At 49.6% G+C, this 25,322-nt stretch overlaps 11 non-coding genes across 11 annotated transcripts; all 11 read left to right on the top strand.

Annotated features, from left to right (window-relative positions):
• Nucleotides 1-605: 605 nt before the first annotated feature.
• On the top strand, nt 606-768 carry LOC126445755 (U1 spliceosomal RNA). Its single transcript, XR_007583082.1, has one exon. It is a non-coding gene; the product is annotated as a U1 spliceosomal RNA (small nuclear RNA).
• Nucleotides 769-2,915: 2,147 nt separating this feature from the next.
• LOC126445754 (U1 spliceosomal RNA) lies at nt 2,916-3,078 on the top strand. Its single transcript, XR_007583081.1, has one exon. It is a non-coding gene; the product is annotated as a U1 spliceosomal RNA (small nuclear RNA).
• A 2,147-nt stretch (nt 3,079-5,225) lies between these two features.
• On the top strand, nt 5,226-5,388 carry LOC126445753 (U1 spliceosomal RNA). Its single transcript, XR_007583080.1, has one exon. It is a non-coding gene; the product is annotated as a U1 spliceosomal RNA (small nuclear RNA).
• Nucleotides 5,389-7,535: 2,147 nt separating this feature from the next.
• On the top strand, nt 7,536-7,698 carry LOC126445757 (U1 spliceosomal RNA). Its single transcript, XR_007583084.1, has one exon. It is a non-coding gene; the product is annotated as a U1 spliceosomal RNA (small nuclear RNA).
• A 2,147-nt stretch (nt 7,699-9,845) lies between these two features.
• LOC126445756 (U1 spliceosomal RNA) lies at nt 9,846-10,008 on the top strand. The gene has a single exon (XR_007583083.1). It is a non-coding gene; the product is annotated as a U1 spliceosomal RNA (small nuclear RNA).
• A 2,147-nt stretch (nt 10,009-12,155) lies between these two features.
• On the top strand, nt 12,156-12,318 carry LOC126445752 (U1 spliceosomal RNA). Its single transcript, XR_007583079.1, has one exon. It is a non-coding gene; the product is annotated as a U1 spliceosomal RNA (small nuclear RNA).
• A 2,147-nt stretch (nt 12,319-14,465) lies between these two features.
• LOC126445750 (U1 spliceosomal RNA) lies at nt 14,466-14,628 on the top strand. Its single transcript, XR_007583078.1, has one exon. It is a non-coding gene; the product is annotated as a U1 spliceosomal RNA (small nuclear RNA).
• A 2,148-nt stretch (nt 14,629-16,776) lies between these two features.
• Nucleotides 16,777-16,939, top strand: LOC126445749 (U1 spliceosomal RNA). Its single transcript, XR_007583077.1, has one exon. It is a non-coding gene; the product is annotated as a U1 spliceosomal RNA (small nuclear RNA).
• A 2,150-nt stretch (nt 16,940-19,089) lies between these two features.
• Nucleotides 19,090-19,253, top strand: LOC126445760 (U1 spliceosomal RNA). The gene has a single exon (XR_007583087.1). It is a non-coding gene; the product is annotated as a U1 spliceosomal RNA (small nuclear RNA).
• Nucleotides 19,254-21,398: 2,145 nt separating this feature from the next.
• LOC126445748 (U1 spliceosomal RNA) lies at nt 21,399-21,561 on the top strand. The gene has a single exon (XR_007583076.1). It is a non-coding gene; the product is annotated as a U1 spliceosomal RNA (small nuclear RNA).
• Nucleotides 21,562-23,690: 2,129 nt separating this feature from the next.
• LOC126445758 (U1 spliceosomal RNA) lies at nt 23,691-23,852 on the top strand. The gene has a single exon (XR_007583085.1). It is a non-coding gene; the product is annotated as a U1 spliceosomal RNA (small nuclear RNA).
• The last annotated feature ends 1,470 nt before the right edge of the window (nt 23,853-25,322 follow it).

Here is a 25,322-nt window from a genome sequence, read left to right as displayed (position 1 = left end):
TGCCTTCCCTTAAGAGCCTGCTGACGTGATGTTTGTCCCTCGTGTACAACACCCACGAGTGCATACAGCTTCCTTAGAACATCTGATAGTCTGAGCTTGGTCCTTCGGTTGCTCAGCGACAGACAAGGGCGATTGACAATGCTGCCGTATTTCCTAGCACTATGGGCTCCCACGGAGGGAGCAAAGGTAAGAGAAATAATTGATTTTGTGGCTTGCACTGTGGCGGGAAGAAACAGTCATTCAGCAAATCTCATTTGCCGTTTTGACACCGGCCGAGAAAGAGGGCGACTTTCAGGCGGAGAGGGTGGCTCGAAGGCGGTAACCCCGACATGGCCCGCCATCTCCCGGAGGGTGCAGTAACTTAACCCCAGCAACGGCCGGCGCCGCGAGTCGCGATGTCTTCCGCACGAAAACTGCATCGCTTTCTGCAGAAGGCCGTTATTGCGCCTGTCTGCCTGCTAACTCGACGGCCAACAGCGCGTTTCTCAGGAAGCAAGTACATTCACGGCACCATGCTCTTCGCCGAATGCGACAACGTCAAGAGTTCTCGTTCCACTACGATAGCGCGACGCATTACAAATATTCGCCTGTGGCCGAGGAGAAGCATACTTACCTGGCGTAGAGGATACCGTGATCATGAAGGCGGTTCCTCCGGGGTGAGGCTTGTCCATTGCACTTCGGTCGAGCTGACCCCCGCGATTACTCCAAATGCGAGTAACTCGGGCGCATAATTTTTGGTAGTCGGGACTGCGTTCGCGCTGTCCCGGTGCTAATCTCCATTACAATCAAAGCTTCTCCTCGTGTTGGGCGATAACTACTGTACTGTGAGTGATTTACCAGCTTCTCATAACCGATGATGCCTCCACTAGAAGCGACAAAATACACTAGGAAACGGCGTCGAAAGCCAGAGCCAGCGCACTGCTCTTCAACCGCGTGGCACGCGCGCTCGTAATAACAGCGGCAGCCGCGAGATGGCTCACGCCATCTAACTTGGCTACGATTTCCGTATTAACGGTCGAACGGCCCCTTTTAGCATTCTCTGTCCATAAACGGATTGCGCGCCAAACGTTATTCGGCGGCGCGGCATTCCCTGCAAGCACAGTGACTGCTGTGGCGCGAGCGGGGAGTACAGGGGCCATCGGCCAGCCGAACGCTTTGGCGCCTGTGGCATGGTACATGAGGGGCCGGAAGCAAGCGTCTAGCGTAGCGTCTCGGGACTTGCAGACTTGCGGCACTTGAGGAGCTTGCGGGGATGTGAATCGGAGGAAATAGCATGACGAGCTGCACCGAAAACGAGGAACATAGATTCTAGCCAACAGCGCCCTGTGCTCCCAGGCGAGGCGGCCACCCATCCAAGCCCAACGTCGGTGATCGGACGAGAACCGGCGTATTTGCACCCTTTTCTTACCCCGTTGCCGTTGGCGAGTGAATGCTGCAACGTGTGCTGGCAAGTCAGCTTCGGATCCTCACTCAACTTCCACACACAGTGAATATCTTCCTGGCCACGACAGTTTCCCGCCGCAGTTGGCGTCTACCTGCTCCAAGGAATGGCCTTTCGTCGCAGTGGTTGTGTTTCATCTGACAACTTTGCAGGCAACCTAAAATAACGCTTGGAAATGAGCAATTAAAGCACGAGGAGGACTGCAAACGGCCGCATGAAATTATTAAGCTCGGTTTCGATTGCAACAATTCCAATGAAATACTCACGTACACTAATTGCAGAGATAGGTAGGAATAAATAAATAAATTCGTTGTTGAATCACTACATTCGGAAAAAAAAATACACTGTATTGTTTAAAATCATTTCTTTACACTTCAGAACCGTTACTACTTCAAAAACAAGCAATTTAATTTATCCTTACTTACTCCATGTCCAAGCAAAGAGGCAGAGAAGGGTGAATGTAATGCCTGCAGCAGTTTCAAATGTTTGCACATATAAAACTACTCATAGCGTCACCATAGTCATAAGATATTAATCATTTATGAAATGCCGCAAAATTAATCTGCAGCAAGCTGTGTTGCCATTAGATGGCAATGGCATTGTCTTGACAGTGCTACCAAGTAGTGGTGCAGCCTAAACGAATTAATTACTTTCCCTAAACTTTTCAATCTAGCTTAAATAATGAAGCATTATACTTTCATATGCGTGAAGGAAATATCTCCACATTCTGAATTAAAGAGAACACAAATTTCGTCCGAGCTTTCCAGATCGTGCTCGAGATGAACAGAAAAAAGAAGTGTTACCTTACCTTCAAGTGTCTTCTGTTCCATCAGCGTCCAATGGGGTAAGTTGCAGTTTTTGCTGATTATTGCCTTCCCTTAAGAGCCTGCTGACGTGATGTTTGTCCCTCGTGTACAACACCCACGAGTGCATACAGCTTCCTTAGAACATCTGATAGTCTGAGCTTGGTCCTTCGGTTGCTCAGCGACAGACAAGGGCGATTGACAATGCTGCCGTATTTCCTAGCACTATGGGCTCCCACGGAGGGAGCAAAGGTAAGAGAAATAATTGATTTTGTGGCTTGCACTGTGGCGGGAAGAAACAGTCATTCAGCAAATCTCATTTGCCGTTTTGACACCGGCCGAGAAAGAGGGCGACTTTCAGGCGGAGAGGGTGGCTCGAAGGCGGTAACCCCGACATGGCCCGCCATCTCCCGGAGGGTGCAGTAACTTAACCCCAGCAACGGCCGGCGCCGCGAGTCGCGATGTCTTCCGCACGAAAACTGCATCGCTTTCTGCAGAAGGCCGTTATTGCGCCTGTCTGCCTGCTAACTCGACGGCCAACAGCGCGTTTCTCAGGAAGCAAGTACATTCACGGCACCATGCTCTTCGCCGAATGCGACAACGTCAAGAGTTCTCGTTCCACTACGATAGCGCGACGCATTACAAATATTCGCCTGTGGCCGAGGAGAAGCATACTTACCTGGCGTAGAGGATACCGTGATCATGAAGGCGGTTCCTCCGGGGTGAGGCTTGTCCATTGCACTTCGGTCGAGCTGACCCCCGCGATTACTCCAAATGCGAGTAACTCGGGCGCATAATTTTTGGTAGTCGGGACTGCGTTCGCGCTGTCCCGGTGCTAATCTCCATTACAATCAAAGCTTCTCCTCGTGTTGGGCGATAACTACTGTACTGTGAGTGATTTACCAGCTTCTCATAACCGATGATGCCTCCACTAGAAGCGACAAAATACACTAGGAAACGGCGTCGAAAGCCAGAGCCAGCGCACTGCTCTTCAACCGCGTGGCACGCGCGCTCGTAATAACAGCGGCAGCCGCGAGATGGCTCACGCCATCTAACTTGGCTACGATTTCCGTATTAACGGTCGAACGGCCCCTTTTAGCATTCTCTGTCCATAAACGGATTGCGCGCCAAACGTTATTCGGCGGCGCGGCATTCCCTGCAAGCACAGTGACTGCTGTGGCGCGAGCGGGGAGTACAGGGGCCATCGGCCAGCCGAACGCTTTGGCGCCTGTGGCATGGTACATGAGGGGCCGGAAGCAAGCGTCTAGCGTAGCGTCTCGGGACTTGCAGACTTGCGGCACTTGAGGAGCTTGCGGGGATGTGAATCGGAGGAAATAGCATGACGAGCTGCACCGAAAACGAGGAACATAGATTCTAGCCAACAGCGCCCTGTGCTCCCAGGCGAGGCGGCCACCCATCCAAGCCCAACGTCGGTGATCGGACGAGAACCGGCGTATTTGCACCCTTTTCTTACCCCGTTGCCGTTGGCGAGTGAATGCTGCAACGTGTGCTGGCAAGTCAGCTTCGGATCCTCACTCAACTTCCACACACAGTGAATATCTTCCTGGCCACGACAGTTTCCCGCCGCAGTTGGCGTCTACCTGCTCCAAGGAATGGCCTTTCGTCGCAGTGGTTGTGTTTCATCTGACAACTTTGCAGGCAACCTAAAATAACGCTTGGAAATGAGCAATTAAAGCACGAGGAGGACTGCAAACGGCCGCATGAAATTATTAAGCTCGGTTTCGATTGCAACAATTCCAATGAAATACTCACGTACACTAATTGCAGAGATAGGTAGGAATAAATAAATAAATTCGTTGTTGAATCACTACATTCGGAAAAAAAAATACACTGTATTGTTTAAAATCATTTCTTTACACTTCAGAACCGTTACTACTTCAAAAACAAGCAATTTAATTTATCCTTACTTACTCCATGTCCAAGCAAAGAGGCAGAGAAGGGTGAATGTAATGCCTGCAGCAGTTTCAAATGTTTGCACATATAAAACTACTCATAGCGTCACCATAGTCATAAGATATTAATCATTTATGAAATGCCGCAAAATTAATCTGCAGCAAGCTGTGTTGCCATTAGATGGCAATGGCATTGTCTTGACAGTGCTACCAAGTAGTGGTGCAGCCTAAACGAATTAATTACTTTCCCTAAACTTTTCAATCTAGCTTAAATAATGAAGCATTATACTTTCATATGCGTGAAGGAAATATCTCCACATTCTGAATTAAAGAGAACACAAATTTCGTCCGAGCTTTCCAGATCGTGCTCGAGATGAACAGAAAAAAGAAGTGTTACCTTACCTTCAAGTGTCTTCTGTTCCATCAGCGTCCAATGGGGTAAGTTGCAGTTTTTGCTGATTATTGCCTTCCCTTAAGAGCCTGCTGACGTGATGTTTGTCCCTCGTGTACAACACCCACGAGTGCATACAGCTTCCTTAGAACATCTGATAGTCTGAGCTTGGTCCTTCGGTTGCTCAGCGACAGACAAGGGCGATTGACAATGCTGCCGTATTTCCTAGCACTATGGGCTCCCACGGAGGGAGCAAAGGTAAGAGAAATAATTGATTTTGTGGCTTGCACTGTGGCGGGAAGAAACAGTCATTCAGCAAATCTCATTTGCCGTTTTGACACCGGCCGAGAAAGAGGGCGACTTTCAGGCGGAGAGGGTGGCTCGAAGGCGGTAACCCCGACATGGCCCGCCATCTCCCGGAGGGTGCAGTAACTTAACCCCAGCAACGGCCGGCGCCGCGAGTCGCGATGTCTTCCGCACGAAAACTGCATCGCTTTCTGCAGAAGGCCGTTATTGCGCCTGTCTGCCTGCTAACTCGACGGCCAACAGCGCGTTTCTCAGGAAGCAAGTACATTCACGGCACCATGCTCTTCGCCGAATGCGACAACGTCAAGAGTTCTCGTTCCACTACGATAGCGCGACGCATTACAAATATTCGCCTGTGGCCGAGGAGAAGCATACTTACCTGGCGTAGAGGATACCGTGATCATGAAGGCGGTTCCTCCGGGGTGAGGCTTGTCCATTGCACTTCGGTCGAGCTGACCCCCGCGATTACTCCAAATGCGAGTAACTCGGGCGCATAATTTTTGGTAGTCGGGACTGCGTTCGCGCTGTCCCGGTGCTAATCTCCATTACAATCAAAGCTTCTCCTCGTGTTGGGCGATAACTACTGTACTGTGAGTGATTTACCAGCTTCTCATAACCGATGATGCCTCCACTAGAAGCGACAAAATACACTAGGAAACGGCGTCGAAAGCCAGAGCCAGCGCACTGCTCTTCAACCGCGTGGCACGCGCGCTCGTAATAACAGCGGCAGCCGCGAGATGGCTCACGCCATCTAACTTGGCTACGATTTCCGTATTAACGGTCGAACGGCCCCTTTTAGCATTCTCTGTCCATAAACGGATTGCGCGCCAAACGTTATTCGGCGGCGCGGCATTCCCTGCAAGCACAGTGACTGCTGTGGCGCGAGCGGGGAGTACAGGGGCCATCGGCCAGCCGAACGCTTTGGCGCCTGTGGCATGGTACATGAGGGGCCGGAAGCAAGCGTCTAGCGTAGCGTCTCGGGACTTGCAGACTTGCGGCACTTGAGGAGCTTGCGGGGATGTGAATCGGAGGAAATAGCATGACGAGCTGCACCGAAAACGAGGAACATAGATTCTAGCCAACAGCGCCCTGTGCTCCCAGGCGAGGCGGCCACCCATCCAAGCCCAACGTCGGTGATCGGACGAGAACCGGCGTATTTGCACCCTTTTCTTACCCCGTTGCCGTTGGCGAGTGAATGCTGCAACGTGTGCTGGCAAGTCAGCTTCGGATCCTCACTCAACTTCCACACACAGTGAATATCTTCCTGGCCACGACAGTTTCCCGCCGCAGTTGGCGTCTACCTGCTCCAAGGAATGGCCTTTCGTCGCAGTGGTTGTGTTTCATCTGACAACTTTGCAGGCAACCTAAAATAACGCTTGGAAATGAGCAATTAAAGCACGAGGAGGACTGCAAACGGCCGCATGAAATTATTAAGCTCGGTTTCGATTGCAACAATTCCAATGAAATACTCACGTACACTAATTGCAGAGATAGGTAGGAATAAATAAATAAATTCGTTGTTGAATCACTACATTCGGAAAAAAAAATACACTGTATTGTTTAAAATCATTTCTTTACACTTCAGAACCGTTACTACTTCAAAAACAAGCAATTTAATTTATCCTTACTTACTCCATGTCCAAGCAAAGAGGCAGAGAAGGGTGAATGTAATGCCTGCAGCAGTTTCAAATGTTTGCACATATAAAACTACTCATAGCGTCACCATAGTCATAAGATATTAATCATTTATGAAATGCCGCAAAATTAATCTGCAGCAAGCTGTGTTGCCATTAGATGGCAATGGCATTGTCTTGACAGTGCTACCAAGTAGTGGTGCAGCCTAAACGAATTAATTACTTTCCCTAAACTTTTCAATCTAGCTTAAATAATGAAGCATTATACTTTCATATGCGTGAAGGAAATATCTCCACATTCTGAATTAAAGAGAACACAAATTTCGTCCGAGCTTTCCAGATCGTGCTCGAGATGAACAGAAAAAAGAAGTGTTACCTTACCTTCAAGTGTCTTCTGTTCCATCAGCGTCCAATGGGGTAAGTTGCAGTTTTTGCTGATTATTGCCTTCCCTTAAGAGCCTGCTGACGTGATGTTTGTCCCTCGTGTACAACACCCACGAGTGCATACAGCTTCCTTAGAACATCTGATAGTCTGAGCTTGGTCCTTCGGTTGCTCAGCGACAGACAAGGGCGATTGACAATGCTGCCGTATTTCCTAGCACTATGGGCTCCCACGGAGGGAGCAAAGGTAAGAGAAATAATTGATTTTGTGGCTTGCACTGTGGCGGGAAGAAACAGTCATTCAGCAAATCTCATTTGCCGTTTTGACACCGGCCGAGAAAGAGGGCGACTTTCAGGCGGAGAGGGTGGCTCGAAGGCGGTAACCCCGACATGGCCCGCCATCTCCCGGAGGGTGCAGTAACTTAACCCCAGCAACGGCCGGCGCCGCGAGTCGCGATGTCTTCCGCACGAAAACTGCATCGCTTTCTGCAGAAGGCCGTTATTGCGCCTGTCTGCCTGCTAACTCGACGGCCAACAGCGCGTTTCTCAGGAAGCAAGTACATTCACGGCACCATGCTCTTCGCCGAATGCGACAACGTCAAGAGTTCTCGTTCCACTACGATAGCGCGACGCATTACAAATATTCGCCTGTGGCCGAGGAGAAGCATACTTACCTGGCGTAGAGGATACCGTGATCATGAAGGCGGTTCCTCCGGGGTGAGGCTTGTACATTGCACTTCGGTCGAGCTGACCCCCGCGATTACTCCAAATGCGAGTAACTCGGGCGCATAATTTTTGGTAGTCGGGACTGCGTTCGCGCTGTCCCGGTGCTAATCTCCATTACAATCAAAGCTTCTCCTCGTGTTGGGCGATAACTACTGTACTGTGAGTGATTTACCAGCTTCTCATAACCGATGATGCCTCCACTAGAAGCGACAAAATACACTAGGAAACGGCGTCGAAAGCCAGAGCCAGCGCACTGCTCTTCAACCGCGTGGCACGCGCGCTCGTAATAACAGCGGCAGCCGCGAGATGGCTCACGCCATCTAACTTGGCTACGATTTCCGTATTAACGGTCGAACGGCCCCTTTTAGCATTCTCTGTCCATAAACGGATTGCGCGCCAAACGTTATTCGGCGGCGCGGCATTCCCTGCAAGCACAGTGACTGCTGTGGCGCGAGCGGGGAGTACAGGGGCCATCGGCCAGCCGAACGCTTTGGCGCCTGTGGCATGGTACATGAGGGGCCGGAAGCAAGCGTCTAGCGTAGCGTCTCGGGACTTGCAGACTTGCGGCACTTGAGGAGCTTGCGGGGATGTGAATCGGAGGAAATAGCATGACGAGCTGCACCGAAAACGAGGAACATAGATTCTAGCCAACAGCGCCCTGTGCTCCCAGGCGAGGCGGCCACCCATCCAAGCCCAACGTCGGTGATCGGACGAGAACCGGCGTATTTGCACCCTTTTCTTACCCCGTTGCCGTTGGCGAGTGAATGCTGCAACGTGTGCTGGCAAGTCAGCTTCGGATCCTCACTCAACTTCCACACACAGTGAATATCTTCCTGGCCACGACAGTTTCCCGCCGCAGTTGGCGTCTACCTGCTCCAAGGAATGGCCTTTCGTCGCAGTGGTTGTGTTTCATCTGACAACTTTGCAGGCAACCTAAAATAACGCTTGGAAATGAGCAATTAAAGCACGAGGAGGACTGCAAACGGCCGCATGAAATTATTAAGCTCGGTTTCGATTGCAACAATTCCAATGAAATACTCACGTACACTAATTGCAGAGATAGGTAGGAATAAATAAATAAATTCGTTGTTGAATCACTACATTCGGAAAAAAAAATACACTGTATTGTTTAAAATCATTTCTTTACACTTCAGAACCGTTACTACTTCAAAAACAAGCAATTTAATTTATCCTTACTTACTCCATGTCCAAGCAAAGAGGCAGAGAAGGGTGAATGTAATGCCTGCAGCAGTTTCAAATGTTTGCACATATAAAACTACTCATAGCGTCACCATAGTCATAAGATATTAATCATTTATGAAATGCCGCAAAATTAATCTGCAGCAAGCTGTGTTGCCATTAGATGGCAATGGCATTGTCTTGACAGTGCTACCAAGTAGTGGTGCAGCCTAAACGAATTAATTACTTTCCCTAAACTTTTCAATCTAGCTTAAATAATGAAGCATTATACTTTCATATGCGTGAAGGAAATATCTCCACATTCTGAATTAAAGAGAACACAAATTTCGTCCGAGCTTTCCAGATCGTGCTCGAGATGAACAGAAAAAAGAAGTGTTACCTTACCTTCAAGTGTCTTCTGTTCCATCAGCGTCCAATGGGGTAAGTTGCAGTTTTTGCTGATTATTGCCTTCCCTTAAGAGCCTGCTGACGTGATGTTTGTCCCTCGTGTACAACACCCACGAGTGCATACAGCTTCCTTAGAACATCTGATAGTCTGAGCTTGGTCCTTCGGTTGCTCAGCGACAGACAAGGGCGATTGACAATGCTGCCGTATTTCCTAGCACTATGGGCTCCCACGGAGGGAGCAAAGGTAAGAGAAATAATTGATTTTGTGGCTTGCACTGTGGCGGGAAGAAACAGTCATTCAGCAAATCTCATTTGCCGTTTTGACACCGGCCGAGAAAGAGGGCGACTTTCAGGCGGAGAGGGTGGCTCGAAGGCGGTAACCCCGACATGGCCCGCCATCTCCCGGAGGGTGCAGTAACTTAACCCCAGCAACGGCCGGCGCCGCGAGTCGCGATGTCTTCCGCACGAAAACTGCATCGCTTTCTGCAGAAGGCCGTTATTGCGCCTGTCTGCCTGCTAACTCGACGGCCAACAGCGCGTTTCTCAGGAAGCAAGTACATTCACGGCACCATGCTCTTCGCCGAATGCGACAACGTCAAGAGTTCTCGTTCCACTACGATAGCGCGACGCATTACAAATATTCGCCTGTGGCCGAGGAGAAGCATACTTACCTGGCGTAGAGGATACCGTGATCATGAAGGCGGTTCCTCCGGGGTGAGGCTTGTACATTGCACTTCGGTCGAGCTGACCCCCGCGATTACTCCAAATGCGAGTAACTCGGGCGCATAATTTTTGGTAGTCGGGACTGCGTTCGCGCTGTCCCGGTGCTAATCTCCATTACAATCAAAGCTTCTCCTCGTGTTGGGCGATAACTACTGTACTGTGAGTGATTTACCAGCTTCTCATAACCGATGATGCCTCCACTAGAAGCGACAAAATACACTAGGAAACGGCGTCGAAAGCCAGAGCCAGCGCACTGCTCTTCAACCGCGTGGCACGCGCGCTCGTAATAACAGCGGCAGCCGCGAGATGGCTCACGCCATCTAACTTGGCTACGATTTCCGTATTAACGGTCGAACGGCCCCTTTTAGCATTCTCTGTCCATAAACGGATTGCGCGCCAAACGTTATTCGGCGGCGCGGCATTCCCTGCAAGCACAGTGACTGCTGTGGCGCGAGCGGGGAGTACAGGGGCCATCGGCCAGCCGAACGCTTTGGCGCCTGTGGCATGGTACATGAGGGGCCGGAAGCAAGCGTCTAGCGTAGCGTCTCGGGACTTGCAGACTTGCGGCACTTGAGGAGCTTGCGGGGATGTGAATCGGAGGAAATAGCATGACGAGCTGCACCGAAAACGAGGAACATAGATTCTAGCCAACAGCGCCCTGTGCTCCCAGGCGAGGCGGCCACCCATCCAAGCCCAACGTCGGTGATCGGTTGAGAACCGGCGTATTTGCACCCTTTTCTTACCCCGTTGCCGTTGGCGAGTGAATGCTGCAACGTGTGCTGGCAAGTCAGCTTCGGATCCTCACTCAACTTCCACACACAGTGAATATCTTCCTGGCCACGACAGTTTCCCGCCGCAGTTGGCGTCTACCTGCTCCAAGGAATGGCCTTTCGTCGCAGTGGTTGTGTTTCATCTGACAACTTTGCAGGCAACCTAAAATAACGCTTGGAAATGAGCAATTAAAGCACGAGGAGGACTGCAAACGGCCGCATGAAATTATTAAGCTCGGTTTCGATTGCAACAATTCCAATGAAATACTCACGTACACTAATTGCAGAGATAGGTAGGAATAAATAAATAAATTCGTTGTTGAATCACTACATTCGGAAAAAAAAATACACTGTATTGTTTAAAATCATTTCTTTACACTTCAGAACCGTTACTACTTCAAAAACAAGCAATTTAATTTATCCTTACTTACTCCATGTCCAAGCAAAGAGGCAGAGAAGGGTGAATGTAATGCCTGCAGCAGTTTCAAATGTTTGCACATATAAAACTACTCATAGCGTCACCATAGTCATAAGATATTAATCATTTATGAAATGCCGCAAAATTAATCTGCAGCAAGCTGTGTTGCCATTAGATGGCAATGGCATTGTCTTGACAGTGCTACCAAGTAGTGGTGCAGCCTAAACGAATTAATTACTTTCCCTAAACTTTTCAATCTAGCTTAAATAATGAAGCATTATACTTTCATATGCGTGAAGGAAATATCTCCACATTCTGAATTAAAGAGAACACAAATTTCGTCCGAGCTTTCCAGATCGTGCTCGAGATGAACAGAAAAAAGAAGTGTTACCTTACCTTCAAGTGTCTTCTGTTCCATCAGCGTCCAATGGGGTAAGTTGCAGTTTTTGCTGATTATTGCCTTCCCTTAAGAGCCTGCTGACGTGATGTTTGTCCCTCGTGTACAACACCCACGAGTGCATACAGCTTCCTTAGAACATCTGATAGTCTGAGCTTGGTCCTTCGGTTGCTCAGCGACAGACAAGGGCGATTGACAATGCTGCCGTATTTCCTAGCACTATGGGCTCCCACGGAGGGAGCAAAGGTAAGAGAAATAATTGATTTTGTGGCTTGCACTGTGGCGGGAAGAAACAGTCATTCAGCAAATCTCATTTGCCGTTTTGACACCGGCCGAGAAAGAGGGCGACTTTCAGGCGGAGAGGGTGGCTCGAAGGCGGTAACCCCGACATGGCCCGCCATCTCCCGGAGGGTGCAGTAACTTAACCCCAGCAACGGCCGGCGCCGCGAGTCGCGATGTCTTCCGCACGAAAACTGCATCGCTTTCTGCAGAAGGCCGTTATTGCGCCTGTCTGCCTGCTAACTCGACGGCCAACAGCGCGTTTCTCAGGAAGCAAGTACATTCACGGCACCATGCTCTTCGCCGAATGCGACAACGTCAAGAGTTCTCGTTCCACTACGATAGCGCGACGCATTACAAATATTCGCCTGTGGCCGAGGAGAAGCATACTTACCTGGCGTAGAGGATACCGTGATCATGAAGGCGGTTCCTCCGGGGTGAGGCTTGTCCATTGCACTTCGGTCGAGCTGACCCCCGCGATTACTCCAAATGCGAGTAACTCGGGCGCATAATTTTTGGTAGTCGGGACTGCGTTCGCGCTGTCCCGGTGCTAATCTCCATTACAATCAAAGCTTCTCCTCGTGTTGGGCGATAACTACTGTACTGTGAGTGATTTACCAGCTTCTCATAACCGATGATGCCTCCACTAGAAGCGACAAAATACACTAGGAAACGGCGTCGAAAGCCAGAGCCAGCGCACTGCTCTTCAACCGCGTGGCACGCGCGCTCGTAATAACAGCGGCAGCCGCGAGATGGCTCACGCCATCTAACTTGGCTACGATTTCCGTATTAACGGTCGAACGGCCCCTTTTAGCATTCTCTGTCCATAAACGGATTGCGCGCCAAACGTTATTCGGCGGCGCGGCATTCCCTGCAAGCACAGTGACTGCTGTGGCGCGAGCGGGGAGTACAGGGGCCATCGGCCAGCCGAACGCTTTGGCGCCTGTGGCATGGTACATGAGGGGCCGGAAGCAAGCGTCTAGCGTAGCGTCTCGGGACTTGCAGACTTGCGGCACTTGAGGAGCTTGCGGGGATGTGAATCGGAGGAAATAGCATGACGAGCTGCACCGAAAACGAGGAACATAGATTCTAGCCAACAGCGCCCTGTGCTCCCAGGCGAGGCGGCCACCCATCCAAGCCCAACGTCGGTGATCGGACGAGAACCGGCGTATTTGCACCCTTTTCTTACCCCGTTGCCGTTGGCGAGTGAATGCTGCAACGTGTGCTGGCAAGTCAGCTTCGGATCCTCACTCAACTTCCACACACAGTGAATATCTTCCTGGCCACGACAGTTTCCCGCCGCAGTTGGCGTCTACCTGCTCCAAGGAATGGCCTTTCGTCGCAGTGGTTGTGTTTCATCTGACAACTTTGCAGGCAACCTAAAATAACGCTTGGAAATGAGCAATTAAAGCACGAGGAGGACTGCAAACGGCCGCATGAAATTATTAAGCTCGGTTTCGATTGCAACAATTCCAATGAAATACTCACGTACACTAATTGCAGAGATAGGTAGGAATAAATAAATAAATTCGTTGTTGAATCACTACATTCGGAAAAAAAAATACACTGTATTGTTTAAAATCATTTCTTTACACTTCAGAACCGTTACTACTTCAAAAACAAGCAATTTAATTTATCCTTACTTACTCCATGTCCAAGCAAAGAGGCAGAGAAGGGTGAATGTAATGCCTGCAGCAGTTTCAAATGTTTGCACATATAAAACTACTCATAGCGTCACCATAGTCATAAGATATTAATCATTTATGAAATGCCGCAAAATTAATCTGCAGCAAGCTGTGTTGCCATTAGATGGCAATGGCATTGTCTTGACAGTGCTACCAAGTAGTGGTGCAGCCTAAACGAATTAATTACTTTCCCTAAACTTTTCAATCTAGCTTAAATAATGAAGCATTATACTTTCATATGCGTGAAGGAAATATCTCCACATTCTGAATTAAAGAGAACACAAATTTCGTCCGAGCTTTCCAGATCGTGCTCGAGATGAACAGAAAAAAGAAGTGTTACCTTACCTTCAAGTGTCTTCTGTTCCATCAGCGTCCAATGGGGTAAGTTGCAGTTTTTGCTGATTATTGCCTTCCCTTAAGAGCCTGCTGACGTGATGTTTGTCCCTCGTGTACAACACCCACGAGTGCATACAGCTTCCTTAGAACATCTGATAGTCTGAGCTTGGTCCTTCGGTTGCTCAGCGACAGACAAGGGCGATTGACAATGCTGCCGTATTTCCTAGCACTATGGGCTCCCACGGAGGGAGCAAAGGTAAGAGAAATAATTGATTTTGTGGCTTGCACTGTGGCGGGAAGAAACAGTCATTCAGCAAATCTCATTTGCCGTTTTGACACCGGCCGAGAAAGAGGGCGACTTTCAGGCGGAGAGGGTGGCTCGAAGGCGGTAACCCCGACATGGCCCGCCATCTCCCGGAGGGTGCAGTAACTTAACCCCAGCAACGGCCGGCGCCGCGAGTCGCGATGTCTTCCGCACGAAAACTGCATCGCTTTCTGCAGAAGGCCGTTATTGCGCCTGTCTGCCTGCTAACTCGACGGCCAACAGCGCGTTTCTCAGGAAGCAAGTACATTCACGGCACCATGCTCTTCGCCGAATGCGACAACGTCAAGAGTTCTCGTTCCACTACGATAGCGCGACGCATTACAAATATTCGCCTGTGGCCGAGGAGAAGCATACTTACCTGGCGTAGAGGATACCGTGATCATGAAGGCGGTTCCTCCGGGGTGAGGCTTGTCCATTGCACTTCGGTCGAGCTGACCCCCGCGATTACTCCAAATGCGAGTAACTCGGGCGCATAATTTTTGGTAGTCGGGACTGCGTTCGCGCTGTCCCGGTGCTAATCTCCATTACAATCAAAGCTTCTCCTCGTGTTGGGCGATAACTACTGTACTGTGAGTGATTTACCAGCTTCTCATAACCGATGATGCCTCCACTAGAAGCGACAAAATACACTAGGAAACGGCGTCGAAAGCCAGAGCCAGCGCACTGCTCTTCAACCGCGTGGCACGCGCGCTCGTAATAACAGCGGCAGCCGCGAGATGGCTCACGCCATCTAACTTGGCTACGATTTCCGTATTAACGGTCGAACGGCCCCTTTTAGCATTCTCTGTCCATAAACGGATTGCGCGCCAAACGTTATTCGGCGGCGCGGCATTCCCTGCAAGCACAGTGACTGCTGTGGCGCGAGCGGGGAGTACAGGGGCCATCGGCCAGCCGAACGCTTTGGCGCCTGTGGCATGGTACATGAGGGGCCGGAAGCAAGCGTCTAGCGTAGCGTCTCGGGACTTGCAGACTTGCGGCACTTGAGGAGCTTGCGGGGATGTGAATCGGAGGAAATAGCATGACGAGCTGCACCGAAAACGAGGAACATAGATTCTAGCCAACAGCGCCCTGTGCTCCCAGGCGAGGCGGCCACCCATCCAAGCCCAACGTCGGTGATCGGACGAGAACCGGCGTATTTGCACCCTTTTCTTACCCCGTTGCCGTTGGCGAGTGAATGCTGCAACGTGTGCTGGCAAGTCAGCTTCGGATCCTCACTCAACTTCCACACACAGTGAATATCTTCCTGGCCACGACAGTTTCCCGCCGCAGTTGGCGTCTACCTGCTCCAAGGAATGGCCTTTCGTCGCAGTGGTTGTGTTTCATCTGACAACTTTGCAGGCAACCTAAAATAACGCTTGGAAATGAGCAATTAAAGCACGAGGAGGACTGCAAACGGCCGCATGAAATTATTAAGCTCGGTTTCGATTGCAACAATTCCAATGAAATACTCACGTACACTAATTGCAGAGATAGGTAGGAATAAATAAATAAATTCGTTGTTGAATCACTACATTCGGAAAAAAAAAATACACTGTATTGTTTAAAATCATTTCTTTACACTTCAGAACCGTTACTACTTCAAAAACAAGCAATTTAATTTATCCTTACTTACTCCATGTCCAAGCAAAGAGGCAGAGAAGGGTGAATGTAATGCCTGCAGCAGTTTCAAATGTTTGCACATATAAAACTACTCATAGCGTCACCATAGTCATAAGATATTAATCATTTATGAAATGCCGCAAAATTAATCTGCAGCAAGCTGTGTTGCCATTAGATGGCAATGGCATTGTCTTGACAGTGCTACCAAGTAGTGGTGCAGCCTAAACGAATTAATTACTTTCCCTAAACTTTTCAATCTAGCTTAAATAATGAAGCATTATACTTTCATATGCGTGAAGGAAATATCTCCACATTCTGAATTAAAGAGAACACAAATTTCGTCCGAGCTTTCCAGATCGTGCTCGAGATGAACAGAAAAAAGAAGTGTTACCTTACCTTCAAGTGTCTTCTGTTCCATCAGCGTCCAATGGGGTAAGTTGCAGTTTTTGCTGATTATTGCCTTCCCTTAAGAGCCTGCTGACGTGATGTTTGTCCCTCGTGTACAACACCCACGAGTGCATACAGCTTCCTTAGAACATCTGATAGTCTGAGCTTGGTCCTTCGGTTGCTCAGCGACAGACAAGGGCGATTGACAATGCTGCCGTATTTCCTAGCACTATGGGCTCCCACGGAGGGAGCAAAGGTAAGAGAAATAATTGATTTTGTGGCTTGCACTGTGGCGGGAAGAAACAGTCATTCAGCAAATCTCATTTGCCGTTTTGACACCGGCCGAGAAAGAGGGCGACTTTCAGGCGGAGAGGGTGGCTCGAAGGCGGTAACCCCGACATGGCCCGCCATCTCCCGGAGGGTGCAGTAACTTAACCCCAGCAACGGCCGGCGCCGCGAGTCGCGATGTCTTCCGCACGAAAACTGCATCGCTTTCTGCAGAAGGCCGTTATTGCGCCTGTCTGCCTGCTAACTCGACGGCCAACAGCGCGTTTCTCAGGAAGCAAGTACATTCACGGCACCATGCTCTTCGCCGAATGCGACAACGTCAAGAGTTCTCGTTCCACTACGATAGCGCGACGCATTACAAATATTCGCCTGTGGCCGAGGAGAAGCATACTTACCTGGCGTAGAGGATACCGTGATCATGAAGGCGGTTCCTCCGGGGTGAGGCTTGTCCATTGCACTTCGGTCGAGCTGACCCCCGCGATTACTCCAAATGCGAGTAACTCGGGCGCATAATTTTTGGTAGTCGGGACTGCGTTCGCGCTGTCCCGGTGCTAATCTCCATTACAATCAAAGCTTCTCCTCGTGTTGGGCGATAACTACTGTACTGTGAGTGATTTACCAGCTTCTCATAACCGATGATGCCTCCACTAGAAGCGACAAAATACACTAGGAAACGGCGTCGAAAGCCAGAGCCAGCGCACTGCTCTTCAACCGCGTGGCACGCGCGCTCGTAATAACAGCGGCAGCCGCGAGATGGCTCACGCCATCTAACTTGGCTACGATTTCCGTATTAACGGTCGAACGGCCCCTTTTAGCATTCTCTGTCCATAAACGGATTGCGCGCCAAACGTTATTCGGCGGCGCGGCATTCCCTGCAAGCACAGTGACTGCTGTGGCGCGAGCGGGGAGTACAGGGGCCATCGGCCAGCCGAACGCTTTGGCGCCTGTGGCATGGTACATGAGGGGCCGGAAGCAAGCGTCTAGCGTAGCGTCTCGGGACTTGCAGACTTGCGGCACTTGAGGAGCTTGCGGGGATGTGAATCGGAGGAAATAGCATGACGAGCTGCACCGAAAACGAGGAACATAGATTCTAGCCAACAGCGCCCTGTGCTCCCAGGCGAGGCGGCCACCCATCCAAGCCCAACGTCGGTGATCGGACGAGAACCGGCGTATTTGCACCCTTTTCTTACCCCGTTGCCGTTGGCGAGTGAATGCTGCAACGTGTGCTGGCAAGTCAGCTTCGGATCCTCACTCAACTTCCACACACAGTGAATATCTTCCTGGCCACGACAGTTTCCCGCCGCAGTTGGCGTCTACCTGCTCCAAGGAATGGCCTTTCGTCGCAGTGGTTGTGTTTCATCTGACAACTTTGCAGGCAACCTAAAATAACGCTTGGAAATGAGCAATTAAAGCACGAGGAGGACTGCAAACGGCCGCATGAAATTATTAAGCTCGGTTTCGATTGCAACAATTCCAATGAAATACTCACGTACACTAATTGCAGAGATAGGTAGGAATAAATAAATAAATTCGTTGTTGAATCACTACATTCGGAAAAAAAAAATACACTGTATTGTTTAAAATCATTTCTTTACACTTCAGAACCGTTACTACTTCAAAAACAAGCAATTTAATTTATCCTTACTTACTCCATGTCCAAGCAAAGAGGCAGAGAAGGGTGAATGTAATGCCTGCAGCAGTTTCAAATGTTTGCACATATAAAACTACTCATAGCGTCACCATAGTCATAAGATATTAATCATTTATGAAATGCCGCAAAATTAATCTGCAGCAAGCTGTGTTGCCATTAGATGGCAATGGCATTGTCTTGACAGTGCTACCAAGTAGTGGTGCAGCCTAAACGAATTAATTACTTTCCCTAAACTTTTCAATCTAGCTTAAATAATGAAGCATTATACTTTCATATGCGTGAAGGAAATATCTCCACATTCTGAATTAAAGAGAACACAAATTTCGTCCGAGCTTTCCAGATCGTGCTCGAGATGAACAGAAAAAAGAAGTGTTACCTTACCTTCAAGTGTCTTCTGTTCCATCAGCGTCCAATGGGGTAAGTTGCAGTTTTTGCTGATTATTGCCTTCCCTTAAGAGCCTGCTGACGTGATGTTTGTCCCTCGTGTACAACACCCACGAGTGCATACAGCTTCCTTAGAACATCTGATAGTCTGAGCTTGGTCCTTCGGTTGCTCAGCGACAGACAAGGGCGATTGACAATGCTGCCGTATTTCCTAGCACTATGGGCTCCCACGGAGGGAGCAAAGGTAAGAGAAATAATTGATTTTGTGGCTTGCACTGTGGCGGGAAGAAACAGTCATTCAGCAAATCTCATTTGCCGTTTTGACACCGGCCGAGAAAGAGGGCGACTTTCAGGCGGAGAGGGTGGCTCGAAGGCGGTAACCCCGACATGGCCCGCCATCTCCCGGAGGGTGCAGTAACTTAACCCCAGCAACGGCCGGCGCCGCGAGTCGCGATGTCTTCCGCACGAAAACTGCATCGCTTTCTGCAGAAGGCCGTTATTGCGCCTGTCTGCCTGCTAACTCGACGGCCAACAGCGCGTTTCTCAGGAAGCAAGTACATTCACGGCACCATGCTCTTCGCCGAATGCGACAACGTCAAGAGTTCTCGTTCCACTACGATAGCGCGACGCATTACAAAATATTCGCCTGTGGCCGAGGAGAAGCATTACTTACCTGGCGTAGAGGATACCGTGATCATGAAGGCGGTTCCTCCGGGGTGAGGCTTGTCCATTGCACTTCGGTCGAGCTGACCCCCCGCGATTACTCCAAATGCGAGTAACTCGGGCGCATAATTTTTGGTAGTCGGGACTGCGTTCGCGCTGTCCCGGTGCTAATCTCCATTACAATCAAAGCTTCTCCTCGTGTTGGGCGAATAACTACTGTACTGTGAGTGATTTACCAGCTTCTCATAACCGATGATGCCTCCACTAGAAGCGACAAAATACACTAGGAAACGGCGTCGAAAGCCAGAGCCAGCGCACTGCTCTTCAACCGCGTGGCACGCGCGCTCGTAATAACAGCGGCAGCCGCGAGATGGCTCACGCCATCTAACTTGGCTACGATTTCCGTATTAACGGTCGAACGGCCCCTTTTAGCATTCTCTGTCCATAAACGGATTGCGCGCCAAACGTTATTCGGCGGCGCGGCATTCCCTGCAAGCACAGTGACTGCTGTGGCGCGAGCGGGGAGTACAGGGGCCATCGGCCAGCCGAACGCTTTGGCGCCTGTGGCATGGTACATGAGGGGGCCGGAAGCAAGCGTCTAGCGTAGCGTCTCGGGACTTGCAGACTTGCGGCACTTGAGGAGCTTGCGGGGATGTGAATCGGAGGAAATAGCATGACGAGCTGCACCGAAAACGAGGAACATAGATTCTAGCCAACAGCGCCCTGTGCTCCCAGGCGAGGCGGCCACCCATCCAAGCCCAACGTCGGTGATCGGACGAGAACCGGCGTATTTGCACCCTTTTCTTACCCCGTTGCCGTTGGCGAGTGAATGCTGCAACGTGTGCTGGCAAGTCAGCTTCGGATCCTCACTCAACTTCCACACACAGTGAATATCTTCCTGGCCACGACAGTTTCCGCCGCAGTTGGCGTCTACCTGCTCCAAGGAATGGCCTTTCGTCGCAGTGGTTGTGTTTCATCTGACAACTTTGCAGGCAACCTAAAATAACGCTTGGAAATGAGCAATTAAAGCACGAGGAGGACTGCAAACGGCCGCATGAAATTATTAAGCTCGGTTTCGATTGCAACAATTCCAATGAAATACTCACGTACACTAATTGCCAGAGATAGGTAGGAATAAAATAAATAAATTCGTTGTTGAATCACTACATTCGGAAAAAAAAAATACACTGTATTGTTTAAATCATTTCTTTACACTTCAGAACCGTTACTACTTCAAAAACAAGCAATTTAATTTATCCTTACTTACTCCATGTCCAAGCAAAGAGGCAGAGAAGGGTGAATGTAATGCCTGCAGCAGTTTCAAATGTTTGCACATATAAAAACTACTCATAGCGTCACCATAGTCAATTAATCATTTATGAAATGCCGCAAAATTAATCTGCAGCAAGCTGTGTTGCCATTAGATGGCAATGGCATTGTCTTGACAGTGCTACCAAGTAGTGGTGCAGCCTAAACGAATTAATTACTTTCCCTAAACTTTTCAATCTAGCTTAAATAATGAAGCATTATACTTTCATATGCGTGAAGGAAATATCTCCACATTCTGAATTAAAGAGAACACAAATTTCGTCCGAGCTTTCCAGATCGTGCTCGAGATGAACAGAAAAAAGAAGTGTTACCTTACCTTCAAGTGTCTTCTGTTCCATCAGCGTCCAATGGGGTAAGTTGCAGTTTTTGCTGATTATTGCCTTCCCTTAAGAGCCTGCTGACGTGATGTTTGTCCCTCGTGTACAACACCCACGAGTGCATACAGCTTCCTTAGAACATCTGATAGTCTGAGCTTGGTCCTTCGGTTGCTCAGCGACAGACAAGGGCGATTGACAATGCTGCCGTATTTCCTAGCACTATGGGCTCCCACGGAGGGAGCAAAGGTAAGAGAAATAATTGATTTTGTGGCTTGCACTGTGGCGGGAAGAAACAGTCATTCAGCAAATCTCATTTGCCGTTTTGACACCGGCCGAGAAAGAGGGCGACTTTCAGGCGGAGAGGGTGGCTCGAAGGCGGTAACCCCGACATGGCCCGCCATCTCCCGGAGGGTGCAGTAACTTAACCCCAGCAACGGCCGGCGCCGCGAGTCGCGATGTCTTCCGCACGAAAACTGCATCGCTTTCTGCAGAAGGCCGTTATTGCGCCTGTCTGCCTGCTAACTCGACGGCCAACAGCGCGTTTCTCAGGAAGCAAGTACATTCACGGCACCATGCTCTTCGCCGAATGCGACAACGTCAAGAGTTCTCGTTCCACTACGATAGCGCGACGCATTACAAATATTCGCCTGTGGCCGAGGAGAAGCATACTTACCTGGCGTAGAGGATACCGTGATCATGAAGGCGGTTCCTCCGGGGTGAGGCTTGTCCATTGCACTTCGGTCGAGCTGACCCCCGCGATTACTCCAAATGCGAGTAACTCGGGCGCATAATTTTTGGTAGTCGGGACTGCGTTCGCGCTGTCCCGGTGCTAATCTCCATTACAATCAAAGCTTCTCCTCGTGTTGGGCGATAACTACTGTACTGTGAGTGATTTACCAGCTTCTCATAACCGATGATGCCTCCACTAGAAGCGACAAAATACACTAGGAAACGGCGTCGAAAGCCAGAGCCAGCGCACTGCTCTTCAACCGCGTGGCACGCGCGCTCGTAATAACAGCGGCAGCCGCGAGATGGCTCACGCCATCTAACTTGGCTACGATTTCCGTATTAACGGTCGAACGGCCCCTTTTAGCATTCTCTGTCCATAAACGGATTGCGCGCCAAACGTTATTCGGCGGCGCGGCATTCCCTGCAAGCACAGTGACTGCTGTGGCGCGAGCGGGGAGTACAGGGGCCATCGGCCAGCCGAACGCTTTGGCGCCTGTGGCATGGTACATGAGGGGCCGGAAGCAAGCGTCTAGCGTAGCGTCTCGGGACTTGCAGACTTGCGGCACTTGAGGAGCTTGCGGGGATGTGAATCGGAGGAAATAGCATGACGAGCTGCACCGAAAACGAGGAACATAGATTCTAGCCAACAGCGCCCTGTGCTCCCAGGCGAGGCGGCCACCCATCCAAGCCCAACGTCGGTGATCGGACGAGAACCGGCGTATTTGCACCCTTTTCTTACCCCGTTGCCGTTGGCGAGTGAATGCTGCAACGTGTGCTGGCAAGTCAGCTTCGGATCCTCACTCAACTTCCACACACAGTGAATATCTTCCTGGCCACGACAGTTTCCCGCCGCAGTTGGCGTCTACCTGCTCCAAGGAATGGCCTTTCGTCGCAGTGGTTGTGTTTCATCTGACAACTTTGCAGGCAACCTAAAATAACGCTTGGAAATGAGCAATTAAAGCACGAGGAGGACTGCAAACGGCCGCATGAAATTATTAAGCTCGGTTTCGATTGCAACAATTCCAATGAAATACTCACGTACACTAATTGCAGAGATAGGTAGGAATAAATAAATAAATTCGTTGTTGAATCACTACATTCGGAAAAAAAAAATACACTGTATTGTTCTTTACACTTCAGAACCGTTACTACTTCAAAAACAAGCAATTTAATTTATCCTTACTTACTCCATGTCCAAGCAAAGAGCAGAGAAGGGTGAATGTAATGCCTGCTGCTGTTTCAAATGTTTGCACATATAAAACTACTCATAGCGTCACCATAGTCATAAGATATTAATCATTTATGAAATGCCGCAAAATTAATCTGCAGCAAGCTGTGTTGCCATTAGATGGCAATGGCATTGTCTTGACAGTGCTACCAAGTAGTGGTGCAGCCTAAACGAATTAATTACTTTCCCTAAACTTTTCAATCTAGCTTAAATAATGAAGCATTATACTTTCATATGCGTGAAGGAAATATCTCACATTCTGAATTAAAGAGAACACAAATTTCGTCCGAGCTTTCCAGATCGTGCTCGAGATGAACAGAAAAAGAAGTGTTACCTTACCTTCAAGTGTCTTCTGTCCATCAGCGTCCAATGGGTAAGTTGCAGTTTTTGCTGATTATTGCCTTCCCTTAAGAGCCTGCTGACGTGATGTTTGTCCCTCGTGTACAACACCCACGAGTGCATACAGCTTCCTTAGAACATCTGATAGTCTGAGCTTGGTCCTTCGGTTGCTCAGCGACAGACAGGGCGATTGACAATGCTGCCGTATTTCCTAGCACTATGGGCTCCCACGGAGGGAGCAAAGGTAAGAGAAATAATTGATTTTGTGCTTGCACTGTGGCGGGAAGAAACAGTCATTCAGCAAATCTCCATTTGCCGTTTTGACACCGGCCGAGAAAGAGGGCGACTTTCAGGCGGAGAGGGTGGGCTCGAAGCGGTAACCCCGACATGGCCCGCCATCTCCCGGAGGGTGCAGTAACTTAACCCCAGCAACGGCCGGCGCCGCGAGTCGCGATGTCTTCCGCACGAAAACTGCATCGCTTTCTGCAGAAGGCCGTTATTGCGCCTGTCTGCCTGCTAACTCGACGGCCAACAGCGCGTTTCTCAGGAAGCAAGTACATTCACGGCACCATGCTCTTCGCCGAATGCGACAACGTCAAGAGTTCTCGTTCCACTACGATAGCGCGACGCATTACAAATATTCGCCTGTGCCGAGAGAAGCATACTTACCTGGCGTAGAGGATACCGTGATCATGAAGGCGGTTCCTCCGGGGTGAGGCTTGTCCATTGCACTTCGGTCGAGCTGACCCCCGCGATTACTCAAATGCGAGTAACTCGGGCGCATAATTTTTGGTAGTCGGGACTGCGTTCGCGCTGTCCCGGTGCTAATCTCCATTACAATCAAAGCTTCTCCTCGTGTGGGCGATAACTACTGTACTGTGAGTGATTTACCAGCTTCTCATAACCGATGATGCCTCCACTAGAAGCGACAAAATACACTAGGAAACGGCGTCGAAAGCCAGAGCCAGCGCACTGCTCTTCAACCGCGTGGCACGCGCGCTCGTAATAACAGCGGCAGCCGCGAGATGGCTCACGCCATCTAACCTTGGCTACGATTTCCGTATTAACGGTCGAACGGCCCCTTTAGCATTCTCTGTCCATAAACGGATTGCGCGCCAAACGTTATTCGGCGCGCGGCATTCCCTGCAAGCACAGTGACTGCTGTGGCGCGAGCGGGGAGTACAGGGGCCATCGGCCAGCCGAACGCTTGGCGCCTGTGGCATGGTACATGAGGGCCGGAAGCAAGCGTCTAGCGTAGCGTCTCGGACTTGCAGACTTGCGGCACTTGAGGAGCTTGCGGGGATGTGAATCGGAGGAAATAGCATGACGAGCTGCACCGAAAACGAGGAACATAGATTCTAGCCAACAGCGCCCTGTGCTCCCAGGCGAGGCGGCCACCCATCCAAGCCCAACGTCGGTGATCGGACGAGAACCGGCGTATTTGCACCCTTTTCTTACCCCGTTGCCGTTGGCGAGTGAATGCTGCAACGTGTGCTGGCAAGTCAGCTTCGGATCCTCACTCAACTTCCACACACGAGTGAATATCTTCCTGCACGACAGTTTCCCGCCGCAGTTGGCGTCTACTGCTCCAAGGAATGGCCTTTCGTCGCAGTGGTTGTGTTTCATCTGACAACTTTGCAGGCAACCTAAAATAACGCTTGGAATGAGCAATTAAAGCACGAGGAGGACTGCAAACGGCCGCATGAAATTATTAAGCTCGGTTTCGATTGCAACAATTCCAATGAAATACTCACGTACACTAATTGCAGAGATAGGTAGGAATAAATAAATAATTCGTTGTTGAATCACTACATTCGGAAAAAAAAATACACTGTATTGTTTAAAATCATTTCTTTTACACTTCAGAACCGTTACTACTTCAAAACAAGCAATTTAATTTATCCTTACTCTACTTCAAAAACAAGCAATTTAATTTATCCTTACTTACTCCATGTCCAAGCAAAGAGGCAGAGAAGGGTGAATGTAATGCCTGCAGCAGTTTCAAATGTTTGCACATATAAAACTACTCATAGCGTCACCATAGTCATAAGATATTAATCATTTATGAAATGCCGCAAAATTAATCTGCAGCAAGCTGTGTTGCCATTAGATGGCAATGGCATTGTCTTGACAGTGCTACCAAGTAGTGGTGCAGCCTAAACGAATTAATTACTTTCCCTAAACATTTCAATCTAGCTTAAATAATGAAGCATTATACTTTCATATGCGTGAAGGAAATATCTCCACATTCTGAATTAAAGAGAACACAAATTTCGTCCGAGCTTTCCAGATC

This window comes from Schistocerca serialis, unplaced genomic scaffold (genome assembly GCF_023864345.2).
Source record: "Schistocerca serialis cubense isolate TAMUIC-IGC-003099 unplaced genomic scaffold, iqSchSeri2.2 HiC_scaffold_353, whole genome shotgun sequence".
In the NCBI taxonomy this organism is placed as follows: Eukaryota; Metazoa; Arthropoda; class Insecta; order Orthoptera; family Acrididae; genus Schistocerca; species Schistocerca serialis.
This window is presented reverse-complemented; position numbering and strand designations above follow the sequence as displayed.